Genomic DNA, 19,742 nt, shown 5'->3' on the forward strand with positions numbered 1-19,742 from the left:
TCTAAGCTAGCCTGACTGAGGAGGACACAAGGGAAAGAGGGACACACCTAGTGACCTGGGGTGGACTGGGTGGGTCAATGGACAGCAGCAGCCAGCCGCACTTCAGAACATCATCCATATCTTCGTCCACATAGCAGGCTGGTGGCTAACAGTAGCCTTGAGGGTCCAGCTCTTCACCCAAGCGGCACTCAAAGGTGGGAAGCGACACTGCAAGGAGGCGGAGCCAATGGAAATAGAGAGGACTGGTGGCCGGGTAGGTTCTGGTCGCTCCCACTCTACTCAGTGCTTCCTCCTGTCCTGGTGGCTGCAGCTGGACAATTCAAGAAGACATGATCTCATATAAAGGAGCCTGGAGGCACCGAGGTGCGGAGGTGGAGCAGCGAGAGCCAGGACCCTCTTTAAAATTAAATGGACCCTGGGTAAACACTTTCAAAATCAGTTTACAGCAGCAGATCAGGCAGCAATTGTGATTGGTTGCCAGAGGTTACAGCACACGTTACGGCTCACTGATTAGTTGCTAGAGGTTACTGCACATCATTTCTGCTTGCTGATTGGTTTCTAGAGGTTACTGCACATCATTACTGCTCATTGATTGGCTGCTAGAGGTTACTGCACATTACTGCTCACTGATTGGTAGTGATAGACTACTGCTTATCATTACCGCTCACTGATTGGTTGCTAGAGATTACAGCAGTGTGACAAAATACCAGCCCTCCTGGGATACAGTTGAAAAACAAATTCTGTTGAGCATGCCGCAGAATGCCCCCATTCACATTGGAGCAACTTGTGCGATTTGACCTGTCACACCCTATTGCTGGCAATAGCCAAGTTCAAATGCTGCACTGATTTGAAAAAGTAGTTCCTGCACTACTTATGGTGATTTCAGGTGCAACTTGCATAGACATCGGTACATGAAGCCGCACAGATGTCTTCCAAGTCACACCTAAAGTCGCACTCACATGCGGCTTTGAAATCATGCAATTTCAGAAGAAGTTGCACGATTTCAAAGCAGCAGTCAATGTGAAAGGGGATGATTAAACAAAACCACCCCTTGACCACCTACCTCTAAATGATCATAGCAGCTGCATCGTTGACTACACATTGCTGTGACATCAATGCTTAGCTTCACGGTGCCGCCATTAAACTTGCCCATTGATATCACAGTAGCCACAGCCACAAGCCAAATGACCAGAGACTGCAGATGTGACTACGGGAAATTACCAGAGACTGCGGATGCGACTACAGGAAATGACAAGAGCCTGCGGCTGCGACTACGACTACAGGGAATGATCAGAGACTGCGGCTACGAATACAGAAATGACCAGAGACTGTGGCTTTAACTACAGGAAATGACCAGAGACTGCGGATAAGACTACAGGAAATGACAAAAGACTGCAACTGCGACTACAGGAAATGACCAGAGACTGCGGATGCGACTACAGGAAATGATCAGAGACTGCGGCTGCAACTACAGGAAATGACCAGAGACTGCAGATGTATTACAGGAAATGACCAGTGACTGCAGATGGATTACAGGAGATGAATAGAGACTGCAGATGCGACTACAGGAAATGACCAGAGACTGTGGCTGGGACTACAGAAAACGACCAGAGACTGCGGATGCAACTACAGGAAATGACCAGAGACTGTGGCTGCAACTACAGGAAATGACCAGAGACTGCGGATGCAACTACAGGAAATGACAAGAGACTGCGGCTGCGACTACAGGAAATGACCAGAGACTGCGGATGTGACTACAGGAAATGACCAGAGACTGCGGCTGTGACTACAGGAAATGACCAGAGACTGCGGCTGCGACTACAGGAAATGACCAGAGACTGCGGCTGTGACTACAGGAAATGACCAGAGACTGCAGATGCGACTACAGGAAACGACCAGAGACTGTGACTACAGGAAATGACCAGAGACTGTGGCTGCACCTAAAGGAAATGACCAGAGACTGCGACTATAGGAAATGACCAGAGACTGCAGCTGCAACTACAGGAAATGACCAGAGACTGCGACTACAGGAAATGACCAGGGACTGTGGCTGCGACTACAGGAAATGACCAGAGACTGCGGCTGCGACTACAGGAAATTACATAGCATAACAGTGAGTCTACTGTCTACAGGCAGTGTATATTGGCAGAAAGACCTACCTAGCCAGCGGGCTCACCTCCTGCTCTCAGAGGTCCTGGGGCAGGGCTTTCCACAGAAAGGGGCTGGGCTTTCCATGGTAGGGGGCGGGGCTTTCAGAGGTCCGGGGTGGGGCTCTAAGTGGTCCATGGCGGAGCTCTTAGATGTAGGGGAGGAACTCTCAGCGCTCCCTCTCTGCTCCAAGCCTCCGAGCACATACAGGCTACATGGGGCGGGGCAGGGCAAGGTCAGAGCATCAATGGAGCTCCCGGCCCCGTCCCTCCCTGCTTACAGAGCCTCCCTCAACCCAAACTGAGCCCAACAGCCCAGGCCGGTGCACCCCGGTGGTCAGACAGTGTAACAGCAGGCTCAGGCAGCACACAACAACAGCGTGTGTGAATCAGTGCCTGCCGAGTGTGGCGATGTAGTTCAAGCACACATAAAGTTACTACTTCTGCACTGATGATCTGGGGGGGTTTCAACCCCCAAACTCCCCCCCTTATCTATGTCCCTGCTAGGAGGCTTGCTGGACATTGTTGTGGACATACGAGTGACTGTAGCAGGATAACTAACAAAATTCAAAAGCTTTCCCAAGCTATTTAGCACAAAATCAAAATACTTTTAAAAATGTGTTGGTAGAGGCTGAACTATTTTTCACTCTACAGGCCTGCTGAGTGCTAGTGAACTGAATGTTGGACTGGGGTTTTAAAAACTTAAAATGTAAAAATGTCCGACAGTGAGAGCATAACCAATAACAAATGAGCAGAGAGGAAAATCTCTTTTCTGCAATAAAGAACTATTTCCCCATTCAATTTTAATATAGTGTGGTTATTGTACATTTAATCTTTTTTTGGAAGTAATTCCAAAAATTTTACAGCTTGATAGTGACTTGAACATTGGTCATCAGACTATACCCAATGTAGTGGAAGAACGAGATCCTGTGTCGGACCTCATACGTCTATTGCAGCCTCTGACACCTCAAGAGCATCTTGATTTAAATCAACTTAATATTAAGGTAAGAGATTGCTTTGTTCACATGTTTATATTGCATTAGAGGATATTCGACAAAATCTTTATTTTCACATAACTAACATTTATGCCATAGAATGTGGAAGACGCTGGTCTACTCTTCAGGACAATTTTTCCTGATGAATTCTTTATTGTTGTCTATTGGTACCTGCTATCTGTCTGCTATAAATTCCAAGACAAGAAGACTGCTGTGCCATACAGGCCCTTTCAGTGCCATTAACAAGAGTGCTGGAGACCTCCTTCACATTTCTAGAATTGAGGAGGATCCAAGGAGCCATGACAGGAGAAAAAAAGTCATTTTAAATCTCTTTTTTTTTTAAATCCCACATCTGGAGTACATGATATCTCATTTCGAGAGATAGCACAGTTCATGCATACTTTGTCCCAGAGTCAAACATGTACACTGTAAATGGCACACAATGATCATTCATGTCATAATAAAAAAAAGTGCATGCACGCCTTAACCCAGGCTAAGGCACAAGTGTAAAAGTGGTAATTGCTGGGCTCCATGGGACCCTGCTGTGCTATGCTAACATGCTATGCTTTTTCTAGCTTGTCTCTGACAATGGAAATCCCATTATAGCGAAGGACCCATGTATGGAGGAGCAGTACATAAGACAAACACGTGACATAACAGAAGCTGAAACATTTAATGAAATTCAAACTGGCAACAAGTCACCTCTAGCATTCCTGGATTCTACAAATGAAGAAATAACTGATAAAATGAATGAAGATAGTAGAAGAGCGCAGAACGAATTTCAGGAAATAAGAACAGATGGATGGACTGATCCAAAAAAGAAACAGGCACAAGTAGAAAAGGGCTGTCATCAAGGACAAAACAATACAGACTATAGAAACACAGTTACAGATTCCTCATCACAAACCGAATTTAGGGATGAAAACACAAAAAGTTTAGAACATGTACCAGACACAAATCTCCCAGAAAACCATGTATGCAAGAGAAAAGAAATGAAGTCAGAAGAAAATATGGTACATGGAAATGGTGCCATGGAGATACTATCCAGAGTACCTGGAAAAGACATTCATCAAATGAGAAAGAATGAAAAATACGGGAAGGATGAGAAGAACAGGCATGTACACGAACAGGTGAGCTATGCTAGTATATATTAGAAATGTAGTAAATTATTTACTTATATATAATAAATCAATGTGATCCTTCTTTTAGGTTCCCCAAAATCAATTAGCTACCTCTGTGCTGGATGCCACAGAAGGTCTGATAGCTGGTCTAATGACACTAAAAGTGAGAGTGGAACAAGTATATATGATGAGAGAGGTTGAGGGAAATCCCTTTCAGAAACCACCAAACAACATCATCAAAGAAGTAAGTGCTTAATACTTGACAGGTACAAAGATAGATATATCATGTTCTCAATGTGAGGTGGTGACATAGGTCCATACATCATGGATAAATAGCAACATATACAGTATCTCACAAAAGTGAGTACACCCCTCACATTTTTGTAAATATTTTATATATCTTTTCATGTGACAACACTGAAGAAATTACAGTTTGCTAGAATGTAAAGTAGTGAGTGTACAGCTTGTATAACAGTGTAAATTTGCTGTCCCCTCAAAATAACTCAACACACAGCCATTAATGTCGAAACCGCTGGTAACAAAAGTGAGTACACCCCTAAGTGAAAATGTCCAAATTGGGCCCAATGTGTCAATATGTTGTGTGGCCACCATTATTTTCCGGAACTGCCTTAACCCTCTTGGGCATGAAGTTCACCAGAACTTCACAGGTTGCCACTGAAGTTCTCTTCCACTCCTCCATGATGATATCACGGTGCTGGTAGATGTTAGAGACCTTGCACTTCTACACCTTCTGTTTGAGAATGCCCCACAGATGCTCAATTGAGTTTAGGTCTGGAGACATGCTTGGCCAGTCCATCACCTTTACCCTCAGCTTCTTTAGCAAGGCAGTGGTCATCTTGGAGGTGTGTTTGGGGTCGTTATCGCGTTGGAATACTGCCCTGCGGCCCAGTCTCCGAAGGGAGGGGATCGTGCCCGGCTTTAGTATATCACAGTACATGTTGGCATTCATGGTTCCCTCAATGAACTGTAGCTCCCCAGTGTCGGCAGTACTCATGCAGCCCCACACCATGACACTCCCAACACCATGCTTGACTGTAGGCAAGACACACTTTTCTTTGTACACTTCTCCTGGTTACCGCCACACACACTTGACACCATCTGAACCAAATAAGTTTATCTTTGTCTCATCAGACCACAGGACATGGTTCCAGTAATCCATGTCCTTAGTCTGCTTGTCTTCAGCAAACTGTCTGCAGGCTTTCTTGTACATCATTATCCTTCTGGGACGACAGCCACGCAGACCAATTTGATGCAGTGTGCGGCTTATGGTCTTAGCACTGACAGGCTGACCCCATCTCATTCAACCTCTGCAACCATGCTGGCAGCACTCATACGTCTATTTCCCAAAGACAACCTCTGGATATGACACTGAGCACGTGCACTCAACTTCTTTGGTTGACCATGGCAAAGCCTGTTCTGAGTGGAACCTGTCCTGTTAAACTGCTTAATGGTCTTGGCCACCATGCTGCAGCTCAGTTTCAGGGTCTTGGTGATCTTCTTATAGCCTAGGCCATCTTTATGAAGAACAACAATTCTTTCTTTCAGATCCTTAGAGAGTTCTTTGCCATGAGGTGCCATGTTGAACTTCCAGTGATCAGTATGAGAGAGTGAGAGTGATAACACCAAATTTAACACACCTGCTCCCAATTCACACCTGATACCTTGTAACACTAATGAGTCACATGACACCAGGGGGGGGTGGCTAATTGGGCCAAATTTGGACATTTTCACTTAGGAGTGTACTGACTTTTGTTGCCAGTGGTTTAAACATTAATGGCTGTGTGTTGAGTTATTTTGAGGGGACAGCAAATTTACACTGTTATACAAGCTGTACACTCACTACTTTACATTGTTGCAAAGTGTAATTTCTTCAGTGTTGTCACATGAAAAGATATAACAAAATATTTACAAAAATGTGAGTGGTGTGCTTTGTGAGATACTGTGTGTGTATCCATGTGCAAGTATGATTATGTCAGAGACTTTAAAGGCTGTAAATACTGGAAGTAATACATCGAAACAACATGCACCAATATGACGCACTGGGGTTGATTTACTAAAACTGGAGAGTGCAAAATCTGGTGCAGCTGTGCATGGTAGCCAATAAGCTTCTAACTTCAGCTTGTTCAGTTATGCTTAAGCTAATTAAGCTGATTGGTTTCTATGAAGAGCTGCACCAAATTCGCACTCTCCAGTTTTAGTAAATCGACCCCATTGGGTTACAGAGTGTCCTCCTTTGTACCTGACTGTGTAATATAAGTAACTACTGATTGTGGATTCTACCTTTTGTATTCTGATTTTGTATCTAGTATTTGACTAAAACAATGAACATCTGGACTTGTAGGAATTAAAATGCAAATATACTCTATAGAGGTGATAAAATGGGTTCACAACACCGTGGTACCACTCACAGGTCCTGCGCTTTATCCACCTCAGCTGTGAGAGCTGGCTGTCTTTGGGATCCATCACTCCCCAAACAATTTTCACTAGTACAAAGATGCAGCTGCGCACTACTGATCCAAGTACCTCAAAACAACTTTATTGAGCCAGCAGAAATGGTAACACTCTACCCAAGGCTCTCTCTGTTGCACCCCACCCCCTACTGGGGGTTAATTATAAATCTCTATGATTAAATCCCAGCAGGGAGCTAAAAATCCATCAGGGGAGGTGTGGGCGATCCTCCTATCTGATGGAACAAAAATTTTGTTTTGATCTACTTCGATCAGCAGTGACTGGCGTCACAGTTTAATTAATAAAATGTGTTATTACATATAAGAAAAACTGGCATATTTAGGCTTTTTATAAATGTGATATGTTTTTTTCAAGCTCCCGCTGAATGCACAAGTCAGTGACTCACAAAACAAAACACAAGTGGAAGAAAATATGATACCTAAAGCCATGGAAGAATATGACACTTCCTCTAATGAAGCTGCTGATCCTATCACCCGGACTGAGCTTGCGAAAAAAGAAACTCAACCCAAGCCTTTAAAAAATGTTTATTGCAGCAATGAAGGTGAGGGGACCCAAACAGAAGGCTATGAAAGCCACCCTGACTCAGTGGAACACAGGGAACTTGGGGCAATCCAAGGAAAACAAAAAGCTAAGGAGCAGAGAAAATCAGAGTTAATAAGTTTGTCATGTGGTGCAGAAACAAACCACAGCAATGACTCAAATATGGAATCAAATGCTAATATGCATGGACCATCGGCAGAAGTGAGTGACCACATTATAAACAAACTGAAATGCATATATGTCTTCAGTATCTATAATAGCAAAGCTGCATGTATTAATGGAAATATCATTAGGAATTCTACTGCAATTTGAAACACAATGCTATAAAACATAATAATAATGCCCCTTCGTTGGTGCCAGTGTGAGGAATTGTACCTCATTATTGGTGTCAATGGAAGGAATACTGCATTATATCAGTGGTAAAACAATGTCCTAAGAGCCGGATAAAAACAAGCAAAGAGCCACATTCAGAACGCTGGCTGCAGTATGAAGATGAGGGAATTAAGTGTATATTCTATTCAATTATCATGTCACTTCAATTATTCAATCATGTGGAGAGCAAATTCCTGTTTCCAGTCATGTGCAGAAAGGATAAACAGTAATCTTCTTTTCAAATAATTGGATAACTGAATTAAATATTCACACAATTTATTGAGTAAAGATTCTCGACAGCTTTAGTAAATCAGCCTTACTTACGCCGAATCAGCGAAAAGGTTTAATAATTATAACTGTATGCACGTCTTTTCTGTTTAATGTTAACAAAAAAGATTTTGTTTCTGCAGAAACATTTATTAATAGATACAGTTTTAATAGCAAAATATATTTTAAAAAACAGTATGTATCTAAATGAAACCTTTGAAAAAGCTGTTTTCATTTCTATATACATATCTATTCATTTTGGAGATTATTGGGAGTCTGTGAAAGCCATGCTGTGTCTTTTAGCCCCATTGATTCATCTTGCCAGAGAAGGAGGAAAAGCTATTATTAATTAATGGGACATCCAATACCAGCAACTGCTTTGCCTCTCAAATTATAATAATAGATGTTTCTTGACAATAAAGCTACTTCTATATTATGTTTTCTGTAAAACAGAGTATTCGTTGTATTGTTTATATCAGAGGTCTCCAGACTTTTCAAACAAAGGACCAGTTTACTGTTCTTCAGACTTTAAGCGGGCTGGATTGTGGCCAGTAGGGGTAGAAAATGTCCTGGGCTCAGCATCAAGAAGAATAAACATGGCCTCTGGGCTGGTGGTTAGTAGGAGGAGGAATAGTACCCCATCATTGGCATCAGTGGGAGGAATAGTACCTCATTATTGGTGTAAATGGGAGGACAAGTGCCTCATCATTGGTATCAGTGGGAGCAATAGTACCCTATTATTGGTGTAAATGAGAGGACAAGTGCCTCATCATTGGTATCAGTGGGAGGAATAGTACCCCATTATTGGTGTAAATGGGAGGACAAGTGCCTCATCATTAGTATCAGTGGGAGAAATAGTACCCCATTATTGGTGTAAATGGGAGGAATAGTGCCTCAACATTGATATTACTGTGAGTAATAGTGCCCCATCATTATTGTCAGTGGCAGGAATTATGCCCCACTGTTGGTGTCAGTTAGAGTAATAGTGCCAGATAAAGCATCCGCAGTTTGGAGACCGCTGGTTTATATGATACATTCTTCTTGCCCACAGATTTCATCCGAACAAGTAGCATCTGCTGTTATGGAAGCTGCAGAGAATCTCATTGGAAGCCTGAAAACTCTTAAAGAAGAAATTAGCAGAGCCTCTCAGTCCCAGATCACGAAACAGATGGGAGAAACATCTACAATAGATGGATACAAATATCTAGAAGGTACCCCAGTCAAGAAGGACAATACTGGGACAGAAATGCCTCCATCATTAAAACAAGGGGAATACAAATCAATATCAGAAGACAAAAAGATGAATGAGAAAAGGTACTAAAGCTTAGAAACAAGATGTTACAAGATCTTGTAATACCTAAAAAAGAGAATATTGTGGTTGAAATTATGATAAAGTTGGACTAAATTTGTTTTATTCACATTTGTGATGTAATTAAAGCGGTACAAACAAGGCTACCCTTTGGATAAAAAGTGTCCTGTGCAAAAATAGTGTCATACTGTCCCCTCACATATACCCTTATTTCCAGAGACGTAGAGGGAAGAACATGTTCTATGCTTAGCCCTTCTACATACTTGTCTAACCTCACCTACCTATCCTCTGCTCAGCTGTAAAGTACTATTTATACATTCATTCTGTCATGGAAGTTTGTTAAAGCTGAACTCCCAGCAAACAGCTATTATTTGCTGTTCAAATACATTACAAAATATGTACTTTAATAGCATAAGTACTACACCCTGTAATAACAGTGTACCTGTTCTTAAAATATTATTAAAGTGGTTATCTGTGTACCTCTCCACATGTCCATGTGCATTTATGTTCAACCGTCAATGTTTGACTAGTCAAATATCCCATTGTAACTGTATTATGAGGCCTACCCAATAAACTTCAGATAGTCCACAACAATCTAAGCTTCATGTTTTAGATCATTATTTTCCAGTCTTCTTTGTTCTTGTTTTCACAAAGCAACATCATAACCAATAGGCAATCATGTTCTGGAAAATGTCAGTTGGACTATAAGAATCTCAGTGGTTATGGAAAAACAAACACAGTTCATAGAAGAAGTGCTGGTCAATGTACGGAATGAGAGTGCAGAATGAACTGAAAATCTCTTATAACTTAAAGCAGAACTAAAGTCCAAAATACTTACCTCTGCTCCAATGGTCCAAGGCCAGTGAGGACCAGCAACACCAACCTCTAACCAGCTTCTTCCAGATGCTGGCTCTGCGGTCAAAACGCCCACTCATGCATAGGAGTTCAGTCATTCAGTCTCTTATGTAATACAGGGCCTGCCTGCTCACAATTATTTTATCTAGACTTTAGTTCCACTTGAGGGCCACATGTAACCAGGGCCATCTTTTCACATGGGCACGCTGGGCAGTTGCCCGGGGGCCCCACTTGCCTGGGGGGCCCCACATTCACCTGGGGCCCTGTCCCACTGTGTGAACATCCTGCACATCCAGGGATTGGTGAGCAAGCCGGCTGGATATGCATTGTACAGCTCCGATTAAAGACTTCATCTGTCAGATCCAAGCTGTGATGTCGGGTATGGGCGGGGCTGCTACTCAGACCCACCCCCTCTGTCAAACAACCAATGTAATGAAAGAGCCGGCTGACATCATACTTCATTATGTGCAGTGCTCCTCCCCCTCCTTATCACATCCGCACACCACACTTCCCCATTCCTCCCTTACACAGAGCACAGTGGCCCCTCCCCTCTAGCACGTTGTACCTAAGCCCCACCCCTCCCCCTATGTCCTTTCTGGCATGAGCAGCAGGCGAATGTGAGGTGAGTGTATAGTGAGAGGAGGCTGAGCTCTAAATGAGACATTCACAGGAGGGACTACAGGTCCCAGCATGTCAGCTGCTTTCTGAGAAGGTTTGTGTGTCTGCAGCTCTGATGTTTTTTATTGTGACATCACTATGTACAGTGCTGAGGATATCACTTCCTGGGTAATACATGCAGTGCTGGTGGGGGGGAAATGATGTGTCAGGCTGGCCTCCCCCTCAGCTCTCTGTATGTATTAGTGGAATCTCTCTTTGCAGATATTACAGCTCTCTGAAGATTGAATCTGTCCAGTGTGTGGGCTCCAGGGCCCCATACAGGAGATCTGAGAGGGGGATCAGGCACCTAGGGGTGTCTGGCAGTAAAGAGAACCTGTCATCGTCCATTCAGATCAAAGTGAAAGATAAGTACTAGAGCTGAGCGCCTCCATTGCTGACACCATCCCTGCACTCAACTGCCATCTTTCTGTCTGTCTATAAGGCACCTGGTGAATGCTTTGTTCTGTGCCCAGGCCCCATCCCTGGTGTGGGGACACATTAAAGCTGACATTTAACTGAAAATCTAATTGGGTACACACTATTCATTTTTTTCTCATTCATCCAGCAGGCTGAATGAAAAAAAAAAAACTGACAGCTCTGGCCGGCTCTTTGATTACATTGGTTGTTTGACAGAGGGGCTGGGTCTGGGTAGCAGTCCCACCCATACCCAACATCACAGCTTTGATCTGACAGGTGAAGTCTGTCATTGGAGCTGCACAGTTCACATCCAGCTGGCTTGCTCGCCAATCCCTGGATGTTCACACAGCTGCAGGTCCTATTCATCCAGAAGTTGACATATATTGCTGGCTGGGACAAAGATGTAAAGTGTCAGGATCAGTTGTCTGTTCACCTCCCCAGGTTTTTTTATTTTCAGCCTTGTGTAGCCCTGCACTCACAGATCACCACTTTCACTTACTACCTGGTGCAATGTGGGAACCCTGCGAATTCACTGCGGATTCCCGCATCGCACCCGACTCGCACAGCAGTTCACACTGCCATATGCAAACTGCTGGGGAGTGTCAATACAATGTTAATGACACCCCCATTTCAGCTCGCATATCGCACTGTGAACTGTCAGTTCGGACATGAATCGGATCGCATAGGTGTGAAAACCCATGAGATCCGATTCTGATGCGGACCAAAAAAGGGTCCTGTGCGAGTTTAGTCCGAATGCGATGCAATTTCAGCCATACTATCTGTATGGCTGAAATCGCATCGCACGGACATCGCATGTGATTTGCCGCTGTCAGAAGAGGCCTGCCATGGGTCACCATCTCCCTGGTAGGGGCCCCAGCGCACTACTTTGCCTAGGGACCCATGATGCTGTTAAGGTGGCACTGCATGTAACATATGTCTGAAAGACATATTACAGCACATAGGTGATCCCACGAGTGGAAAGATTACTATAGTAGCCCCCAGATGAATACACAGAAGCCTTTTAAAGCATAGTTGTGTTTTGTACTTGAGCAAATGATTTCTAGTGTGTTTCTGTTGTTATTCTAGTCTGGAGGATGAAGCTGTTCAGACTTATGAAGATGACCCCCCTCATGTTCCTGAGCCGTTGATCAGAGAAGTCTCATGGGAAGTACACCCAGAATGCTCCCAGGGTTGCAGCCATGCCAAGCTTTGGGATTCAGAAACTGACAGTGAACATATTACAATAAAGGTGAATGTCAGGTTGTTTAATAGTGACTAAAGGTATGGGATTGTTACACTGCTGAAAAATCTAAAGCCAAGATAGTCCAGTTTGGGAAAACCTATTTGCCAACATACACTTATTTCTAGATTGTACCATTTGTATTTACCACAGAGTATCAAAATGGAGCCAAGTAATTATTTTTACTCTTTACTCATAGCCCTGTACACACGATCGGACTTTCCGACGGAAAATGTGCGATCGGAGCTTGAAATTCTGACCGTGTGTGGGCTCCATCGGACTTTTTCCATTGGAATTTCCGACACACAAAGTTTGAGAGCTGGATCTAAAATTCTCTGACAACAAAATCCATTCGCATAAATTCCGATCGTGTGTAGACAATTCTGACGCACAAAGTACCACACATGCTCAGAATCAAGCAGAAGAGCCGCACTGGCTATTGAACTTAATTTTTCTCGGCTCGTCGTATGTGTTGTATGTCACCGTGTTCTTGACGTTCTGAATTTCCTACCAACTTTGTGTGACCGTGTGTATGCAAGACAAGTTTGAGCCAACATCTGTCAGAAAAAATACGATGGATTTTGTTGTCGGAATGTCCAATCGTGTGTACAGGGCATAACTCTTAAGGCATCAGCATACCTAGACATTTTGGACAATTTCATGCTCCCAACTTTGTGGGAACAGTTTGGGGATGGCCCCTTCTATGACAGCAAATGCTTGCCATAGCTGAGCAGACGTCTCACTCAGTATGCTGAGAAATGAGATATCAGCTTGTCCTTGAACCACTTCACCCTCTGATTTGGCTGAGGGGTAAATAGAGGGCATATGGGGTGACTATACCATCTTATTCCTCCACAGAGATGGAAATGAATGGCTCCAACTAGATAGGAATCTGTGAGTATGGTAATGGGCATTCTGAAGCACTTATTATGGCCCCCTAGATAAACCCAATATGTTCTGATTGTGAGCTGATTGTTGCAGCCAGTTCTTGAATCAGAACAAGTCACGTCGATTATTATGTTTTCGTTTTTCTAACCAAACGGCTGCAATCTGATTTGGCATCCCAGAGTGACCCACGTACTTTCAATTCTTTGATCCCTGAAAGGAATAGCAGTGGTGGCTGCCTCAGCAACACTTTTCAGTGTTTTTAAACTATAGGGGCCAGGCCCAGCTGCAAGCAGCACTAACTGGCAGAGTCTGAACTATATGATTGCTTACTACATCGGTTCCAGGGTTGACATGGACCCATTGACTAGTGGGTGTTCAGGCCGGACAACTAGCTAGAGCTTGCACAGTATATTCTGGAGCCTCTGGCTTGCCCTACACTCAGTGTGCTGTCTAGAAAGACCTTCAGTGCAGCAGGAGATTTTATTACAGAGAGACAAATCTGCCTGTCCTTTGACACTGTGGACTGGCTAATTTTCATTAAAAAGAACTAGTCTTGGATTACCAATGACTACAATATCTCTGCTGCTGATGCTACAGACTAAACATTTAGGTGATACCTGGTTCAAAAAAAAATTATGATACCTACCACCTCCACTGGCATATTCTGGTGCACTAGCACTGTAAAGGTTTTTTTTGTGGCTACGGTCTATCAAAATACACTCTAATGCTTTTGGAACTTAACATTGACCATGCTGCAAAGGACAGGTTCTGGGAAGGTGGCGTTCTTTTCACTTCATCAGTGACTCATCATTCGGAATGCGTTCAGCACTTTGGCACCTTTTGAAGAGGCTAAAAATAGTAAGCCATGGAGATGCTGCGATTAGTGATACAATTCCTCTATATTCTATATTTCAGGAATATATGAAACTATGGATATGACAGAAGTCTAGGGAATAGGTTGTGGTTTTGAAGTCGTTTTTGTAGACAAGAAGAAGCTTACAAACAATGTTATTAAACTGTTGTGCCACTGACAAATTTGTTCAAAGTTGAGAGCCCCCCCCCCCATATTGATGGCCAGTGGGAGAAGGGCCCCCCTACATTTGTAGTCACTGGGAAAAGGGCCCACTTATTTTGGTGTCCACGGGAAAAGACCCCTATTTTATTGATGTCAGTAGGAGAAGGAACGAAGGGTCATCTTATATCGGTGTCAGTGGGAAAAATTACCCCTTGCATTGGTGTTAGTAAAAGGGACCCCTTACAATGGTGTAGGTGTGGTGCCCCCTTACATTCATGGCATAAAAACATCAGGCAAAAAAATACACAGCAGCACCAGATCAAATGGTGAGAGAATTCAAATTGCTTTAAAGACTTCGTGATATGAACAAATAAAAACAGCCAATGTGTTTTGGGGCCCAACACACTTCCCCCCATATTAAATATACAAAATAAATATAAAAAGGATGTATCCATATACAGTACATAGGGTCAGGACGGGGGGGGGGGGGGGCAGGAGGGGTGGCTGACCTGGGCGCTGTGGAACCAGGGGAGGGGCACCTTGACCCAAGTTCCTGACACTGCAAGCTGATAGGAGCAGTGACAGCAGCATCTGACTACTCCTATTACAGCTTTGTGCTGGAAGTGATATATTCTGAAGTGGAGGAGAATTCTGAGAGGAGTTGTGGGCTGTTGTGGACTCCCCCTCCAGCTCCTCCCCCCTGCCACTGCAGCACTATTTGATCAAGATTGTCGGATCCGCACTGTGCATTGTTTACTTACCATTCCCCTGTCTCCTCACTCCTGTCCCAGTAGCAAAGAAAGTGGGTAGGCGGCAGGTAAGTAAACACTCCATACTGCACTGTCCCGATCTAATAGCCAGTGGTGTTCTAATCCGATCCCATGCCCCTGCTGCAGCAGTGGACATCTCTCCTGCTGTCTACCTCTTTGAAGAGTAAATTATGTTAACTTGCATACAACTGAAAAAAAAAAAAAACTGCACCAGTAAATAGGAACCTTGAAGCTCTCATGTAGCTGCCAAGGGGCCAAACATTTAGTCCTTCTTTTCAAACCAAACTTGAGATCAAAGCGCTATCTGTAATATATTAGGGTTTGACAAACAAATTGATTTATATGAAAATGATGAATGACACTTGTCTGGTGTAATGTGAAATCTTCTGTTATCTCGTGTCTAAGGTTGGTTTCACTCTGCCACACTGCAGTTTGGCTGCAGAACAGGTGCAGCGTAGTGTACCCGTGGTTTTCGTGTGTGGTACCTGTGGTTTCCCATAGACGTCTATTAGATTGTGAGTTTTTGGTGCATTTTCTGAAAGCACACCAAAAGTCCTGCATGCTGTATGTTTGGTGTGTTTTTGCAATCTAATAGAAGTCTATGGGAGACAGTGAGTAACCCACAGAAAAACCATACGGTTGCCAAATCATAGCACGCAGGGCCACCGATAAGGCCGTACAACTGGTCCTGTTGTACTGAGCCCAGGCCTCATCAGCTAAACAAGTGGGCCCAGGGCAGCTTTATTGTTCATTTCACCTAAATGAATAAATTGATTTTACTAGACCACACCCCCACTCCTACTTGCTTACCAGGGCTTAATTTACATTTTCCTGTGCCCCATCATGTCAACAGAAGGGCCCAGGAGGTGGGAGCAGAGGAGGAAGTTTTCTTTTAATTTTTGGGGTGTAGGCGGATAAAGTCAGTCCCGCTGCACCTTGGAGGGTGGTGTAGACAAGGGTGGGAGGGCCCCGTCAGGAACGCTATACGGGGCCCCATGATTTCTAACAGCAGTCCTGACAGGGCAGCAGTGTGAAACCACCCTAATTCAGAAGTTCAGCTGGTTCCAAATGTATGGCCAAAGATGTTAAAAACGTGCACTGAGGTTTGTGTTTGACTGTAAATTTTATACTGCTCTTATATAAACTTCACCGGAGAAGGTATTCCATCTGTTCTAAATAATTTATTTAGCAGTCTTGTGGATTAAATGATTAGAATATTTAAAAGATAATTAGGGGGATTTGAACTAGGAGGAGGTATTGGTGGTAGGAGGGGAAGTGATTTTTGCTGGGAGGGGGCAAAGATTTGTGCTGGGAAGGAGGATTTCATCACATTTCTGTTTGGTGAGAATTTTGTCTTGCAAAAGGAAGGAGGAGAGAGAGATTTGTTCTAGGAGGGGGAACTTGGTGCAAGGGGGGGGGGGATTTGTGATTGGTGATTTTGGGGGGTGTCAGGAGGGGTGATTTGAGAAAGGGGGGGTCATGGGGGGCAGGCAAAAAAATGACCAGACAAAACTGTTTATTATTTAATTTATGCAATCATTTTGTTTAGTTAAATGTTTTAATGCAGTATGGCTATTGCATTTAATTGTCTATTATTATGTTTTTTTTAAGTTTATGTATTTTTTAATAATATAAAAAAGTGCTGCTCTTAACTTCATTTGTTGCAAAAAAAAAACAGTCTAATGTGAAAAAAGTCCATCATAGTAAATAATGTGAAAAAGTCCACACAACTCCAATAAAGCTATGAAAATCTTCAAATAGTGTTTCACCACTATGTGCCTCCACCGAACCCGAAATCACTTCTGCTTACCAGAGCGTACTGACCCCCTATCATAGAGTGGCCAAAAGAGCCACAAATATAGGGGGAGATTTACTAAAACTGGTGCACACAGAATCTGGTGCAGCTGTGCATTGTAACCAATCAGTTTCTAAATATTATTGCAAAGCTTATTTGAACAAGCTGAGGTTATAAGCTGATTGGTTACTATGCACAGGGCTGCACTAAATTTGGTGCACACCAGTTTTAGTAAATTTCTTCTATAGTGTTTCACCACTGTGCACCTCCACCACACCTTAGGTCACTCCTGCTTACTAGAACATATTGACCCCCTATTACAGAGTGGTCAAAAGAACTGCAAATATAGTGTTTCACTGCCGTGCACCTGGTCAAAGAAGGCTCAAATACAGTCAAATCCACCTCACAGGACTGCTGAGGTATTCCACTCTAGTTCAGTACATAGGCCACCTTCCAGTACAAACATTAAAAGTACCTTGTATTTATTAAAAGCTTGTAAAGTAAACATGTAAAAAAAAGCCAAACACAATCATTTGTTGCAGCCAGTCCTGGGAGAGGGGCGGGCCACTTGCAGATGCCAAAAGCGTGATGACGTCACAAACCGAGGCTGCTTCCTATGCGTTTTGCTACAAGTAGCATCTTCTGGGACTTGAGAATTTGTGGGTAGGGGAGGGATAGGGAAAAAAAGCAGATGGAGGAAGAGAAAATAAAATGGAAGAAAAAAAAAGGGTGGGAGAGGATAAAGGTATGGAAAAAAGGAGAGGGGGGAGAGGAAAAGGTGAAGGAAAGGGAGGAGGAGGAGGGGGAGAGGGAAAGTGGGAAACAGGAGGAAAAGGACAGGAAGAAGAAATATTACAGAGTTTTATTGAGAATAAGGTAGGTGTATTGTAGGGATATCACTCATATTAACAGGTGATATCCCACTTGAAGTTTAGACCCTTCAGGATCAGAGTGTGAAGTTTAAAAATTCAATAGATATCCCTTTTGCAAAAGAGGGAAAACCGGTCACCAGCACGGACAGGACAGTCTACTCTTTCAACAACCTGGACTTTTAAAGATTGTGTATTAGAGCCTTGGAAGTGTTTAAAAAGTGACTGGTTAGGTTAGGTGTTTTTATTGGTGTGTATATTGGAAAAGTGATCCCTCATCCTGCAGTAGCAGCTGATGATGTATTTATTCTCCACTACAACATGGAATCTCCACCTCCATGACTTAGCCCCAAGGGCAGGGTGAAACGCGTCAGTAGTATGGCCTGGACAAGCCTAAACTGAGGCTGCTTTTACTACAGAGACTGTTGGATTTTGCTGGACATGCAGCACCGGGGGTGTTCTTTTTTCACATTTGTATCCATTGAGCCAAGGCAAGCTCTAACCTGCATCCTCAGCGGTAAATACTGGATTGGTGACTTGGATTGCTACCTGGGTTAACAGGCTGATTTATGTGCTTATATCACAAATCATTAAAGCAATTTGGACTTTTTCACTATTTGGTCTGGTGCACCTTTTGTTTTTTTAACCTTTAAAGTTACTGTATAGGCGAAAGGTTTTTTTATCTTCATGCATTCTGTGTGTGCTGCTCCCCCCACAGCCCTTCTATTACTCATCTGAGCCCCCTCTCAATCCAGCGATGTGCACAAGAGCCTCAGCTGTCCCAGGACTACCTCTCCTTATTGACTAAGTCAGCAGTGGGAGCCATTGACAAAGCTAGGTGCGAGCATGCACCAATGCCCCTATAGCAAGCAGCTTGCTATTGGGGGCACTGGTCAAGGGGGAGCAACCAGGAGTGCCAGTGGAGGACCCGAGAAGAGGAGGATCGGGGCTGCTCTGTGAAAACCACTGCACAGAGCAGGTAAATATAACATGTTTGTTTCAACAAAGTATAATTTTTTCTCCATTTTATAGAACAAATACATTTTGAAGTACCAGCACCTCTTAAATATGTTTTTGGACCTTACATGTCATGCCCTTTCACACTAGTGTCAGTAAGAGAAGGGCCTTCTTACATGAGTATCCATGAAAAAAAATCCTCCTGATGCTACTGTCAGTAGCAGTATAGCACCCAAACATTGGTGTTAGTGGGAAAGGGCCCCCAAATGTTGGTATTTAGTGGGTACTTACATTAACCAGAGGAGACACTGATGGTAGTGCTAGCTTCTCTTAGTGATGTTGGCATAAAAATTATGAGTGTACAATGCAGCAGAGGTCAACTGACTTACGCAGTAAGCCCAAAAGCCAGCTGGGATATTTTCACTCATTAATACCCTGGCTAGTGTTCAGCCTCTGACATCCTGTGGCCCATTTACCGCAGGGGAACCCCCCCACCAATAAATGTGACCCAGGACTCCAGAAGCCAGTGTCTCAGGAACAATTGATCACTAAAGAATTAGCATTTTTAGACTGGGTTAAGAAGTGCCAGCCTCAATATTTTTCTCAGTATTGGTTGCCCTTTAATGACACTATTTGCAGTAAAATGTAAAGTTACTAATGGCCAGGAATTTAGCTTTCCTACTACACTTACAATAAAAATTTTGCTGGTTCCACTAGCATGTGTTCTCCAAGCTCCTTTAGCTCAGAAACAGACACCCTATACTTCTATCACCTGAGTGGCAAATCTCTGCAGGGTATAGAGGGCCTACATAACCTCAGAAAGCCATGACCTCATGTAGGCAGAGATGTGGGGAAAAGGATGATGGATTGGGCTCCCAAATCCTTCTATCATTGTAGGCAGGACACACTACACAGTTTGCTCTACAATGGCTCCCTAAAGGGTAAGATCAGCTCTAAACCCCTGCCCTTATCTAGTATTTCCATGGTCTCAGGGGAACAGTCCTCCACATCTTTTTGTCAAGGGAGACTTTTCTGTAG

The sequence above is a fragment of the Aquarana catesbeiana genome, linkage group LG03 (genome assembly GCF_042186555.1).
Source record: "Aquarana catesbeiana isolate 2022-GZ linkage group LG03, ASM4218655v1, whole genome shotgun sequence".
Taxonomy (NCBI): domain Eukaryota; kingdom Metazoa; phylum Chordata; class Amphibia; order Anura; family Ranidae; genus Aquarana; species Aquarana catesbeiana.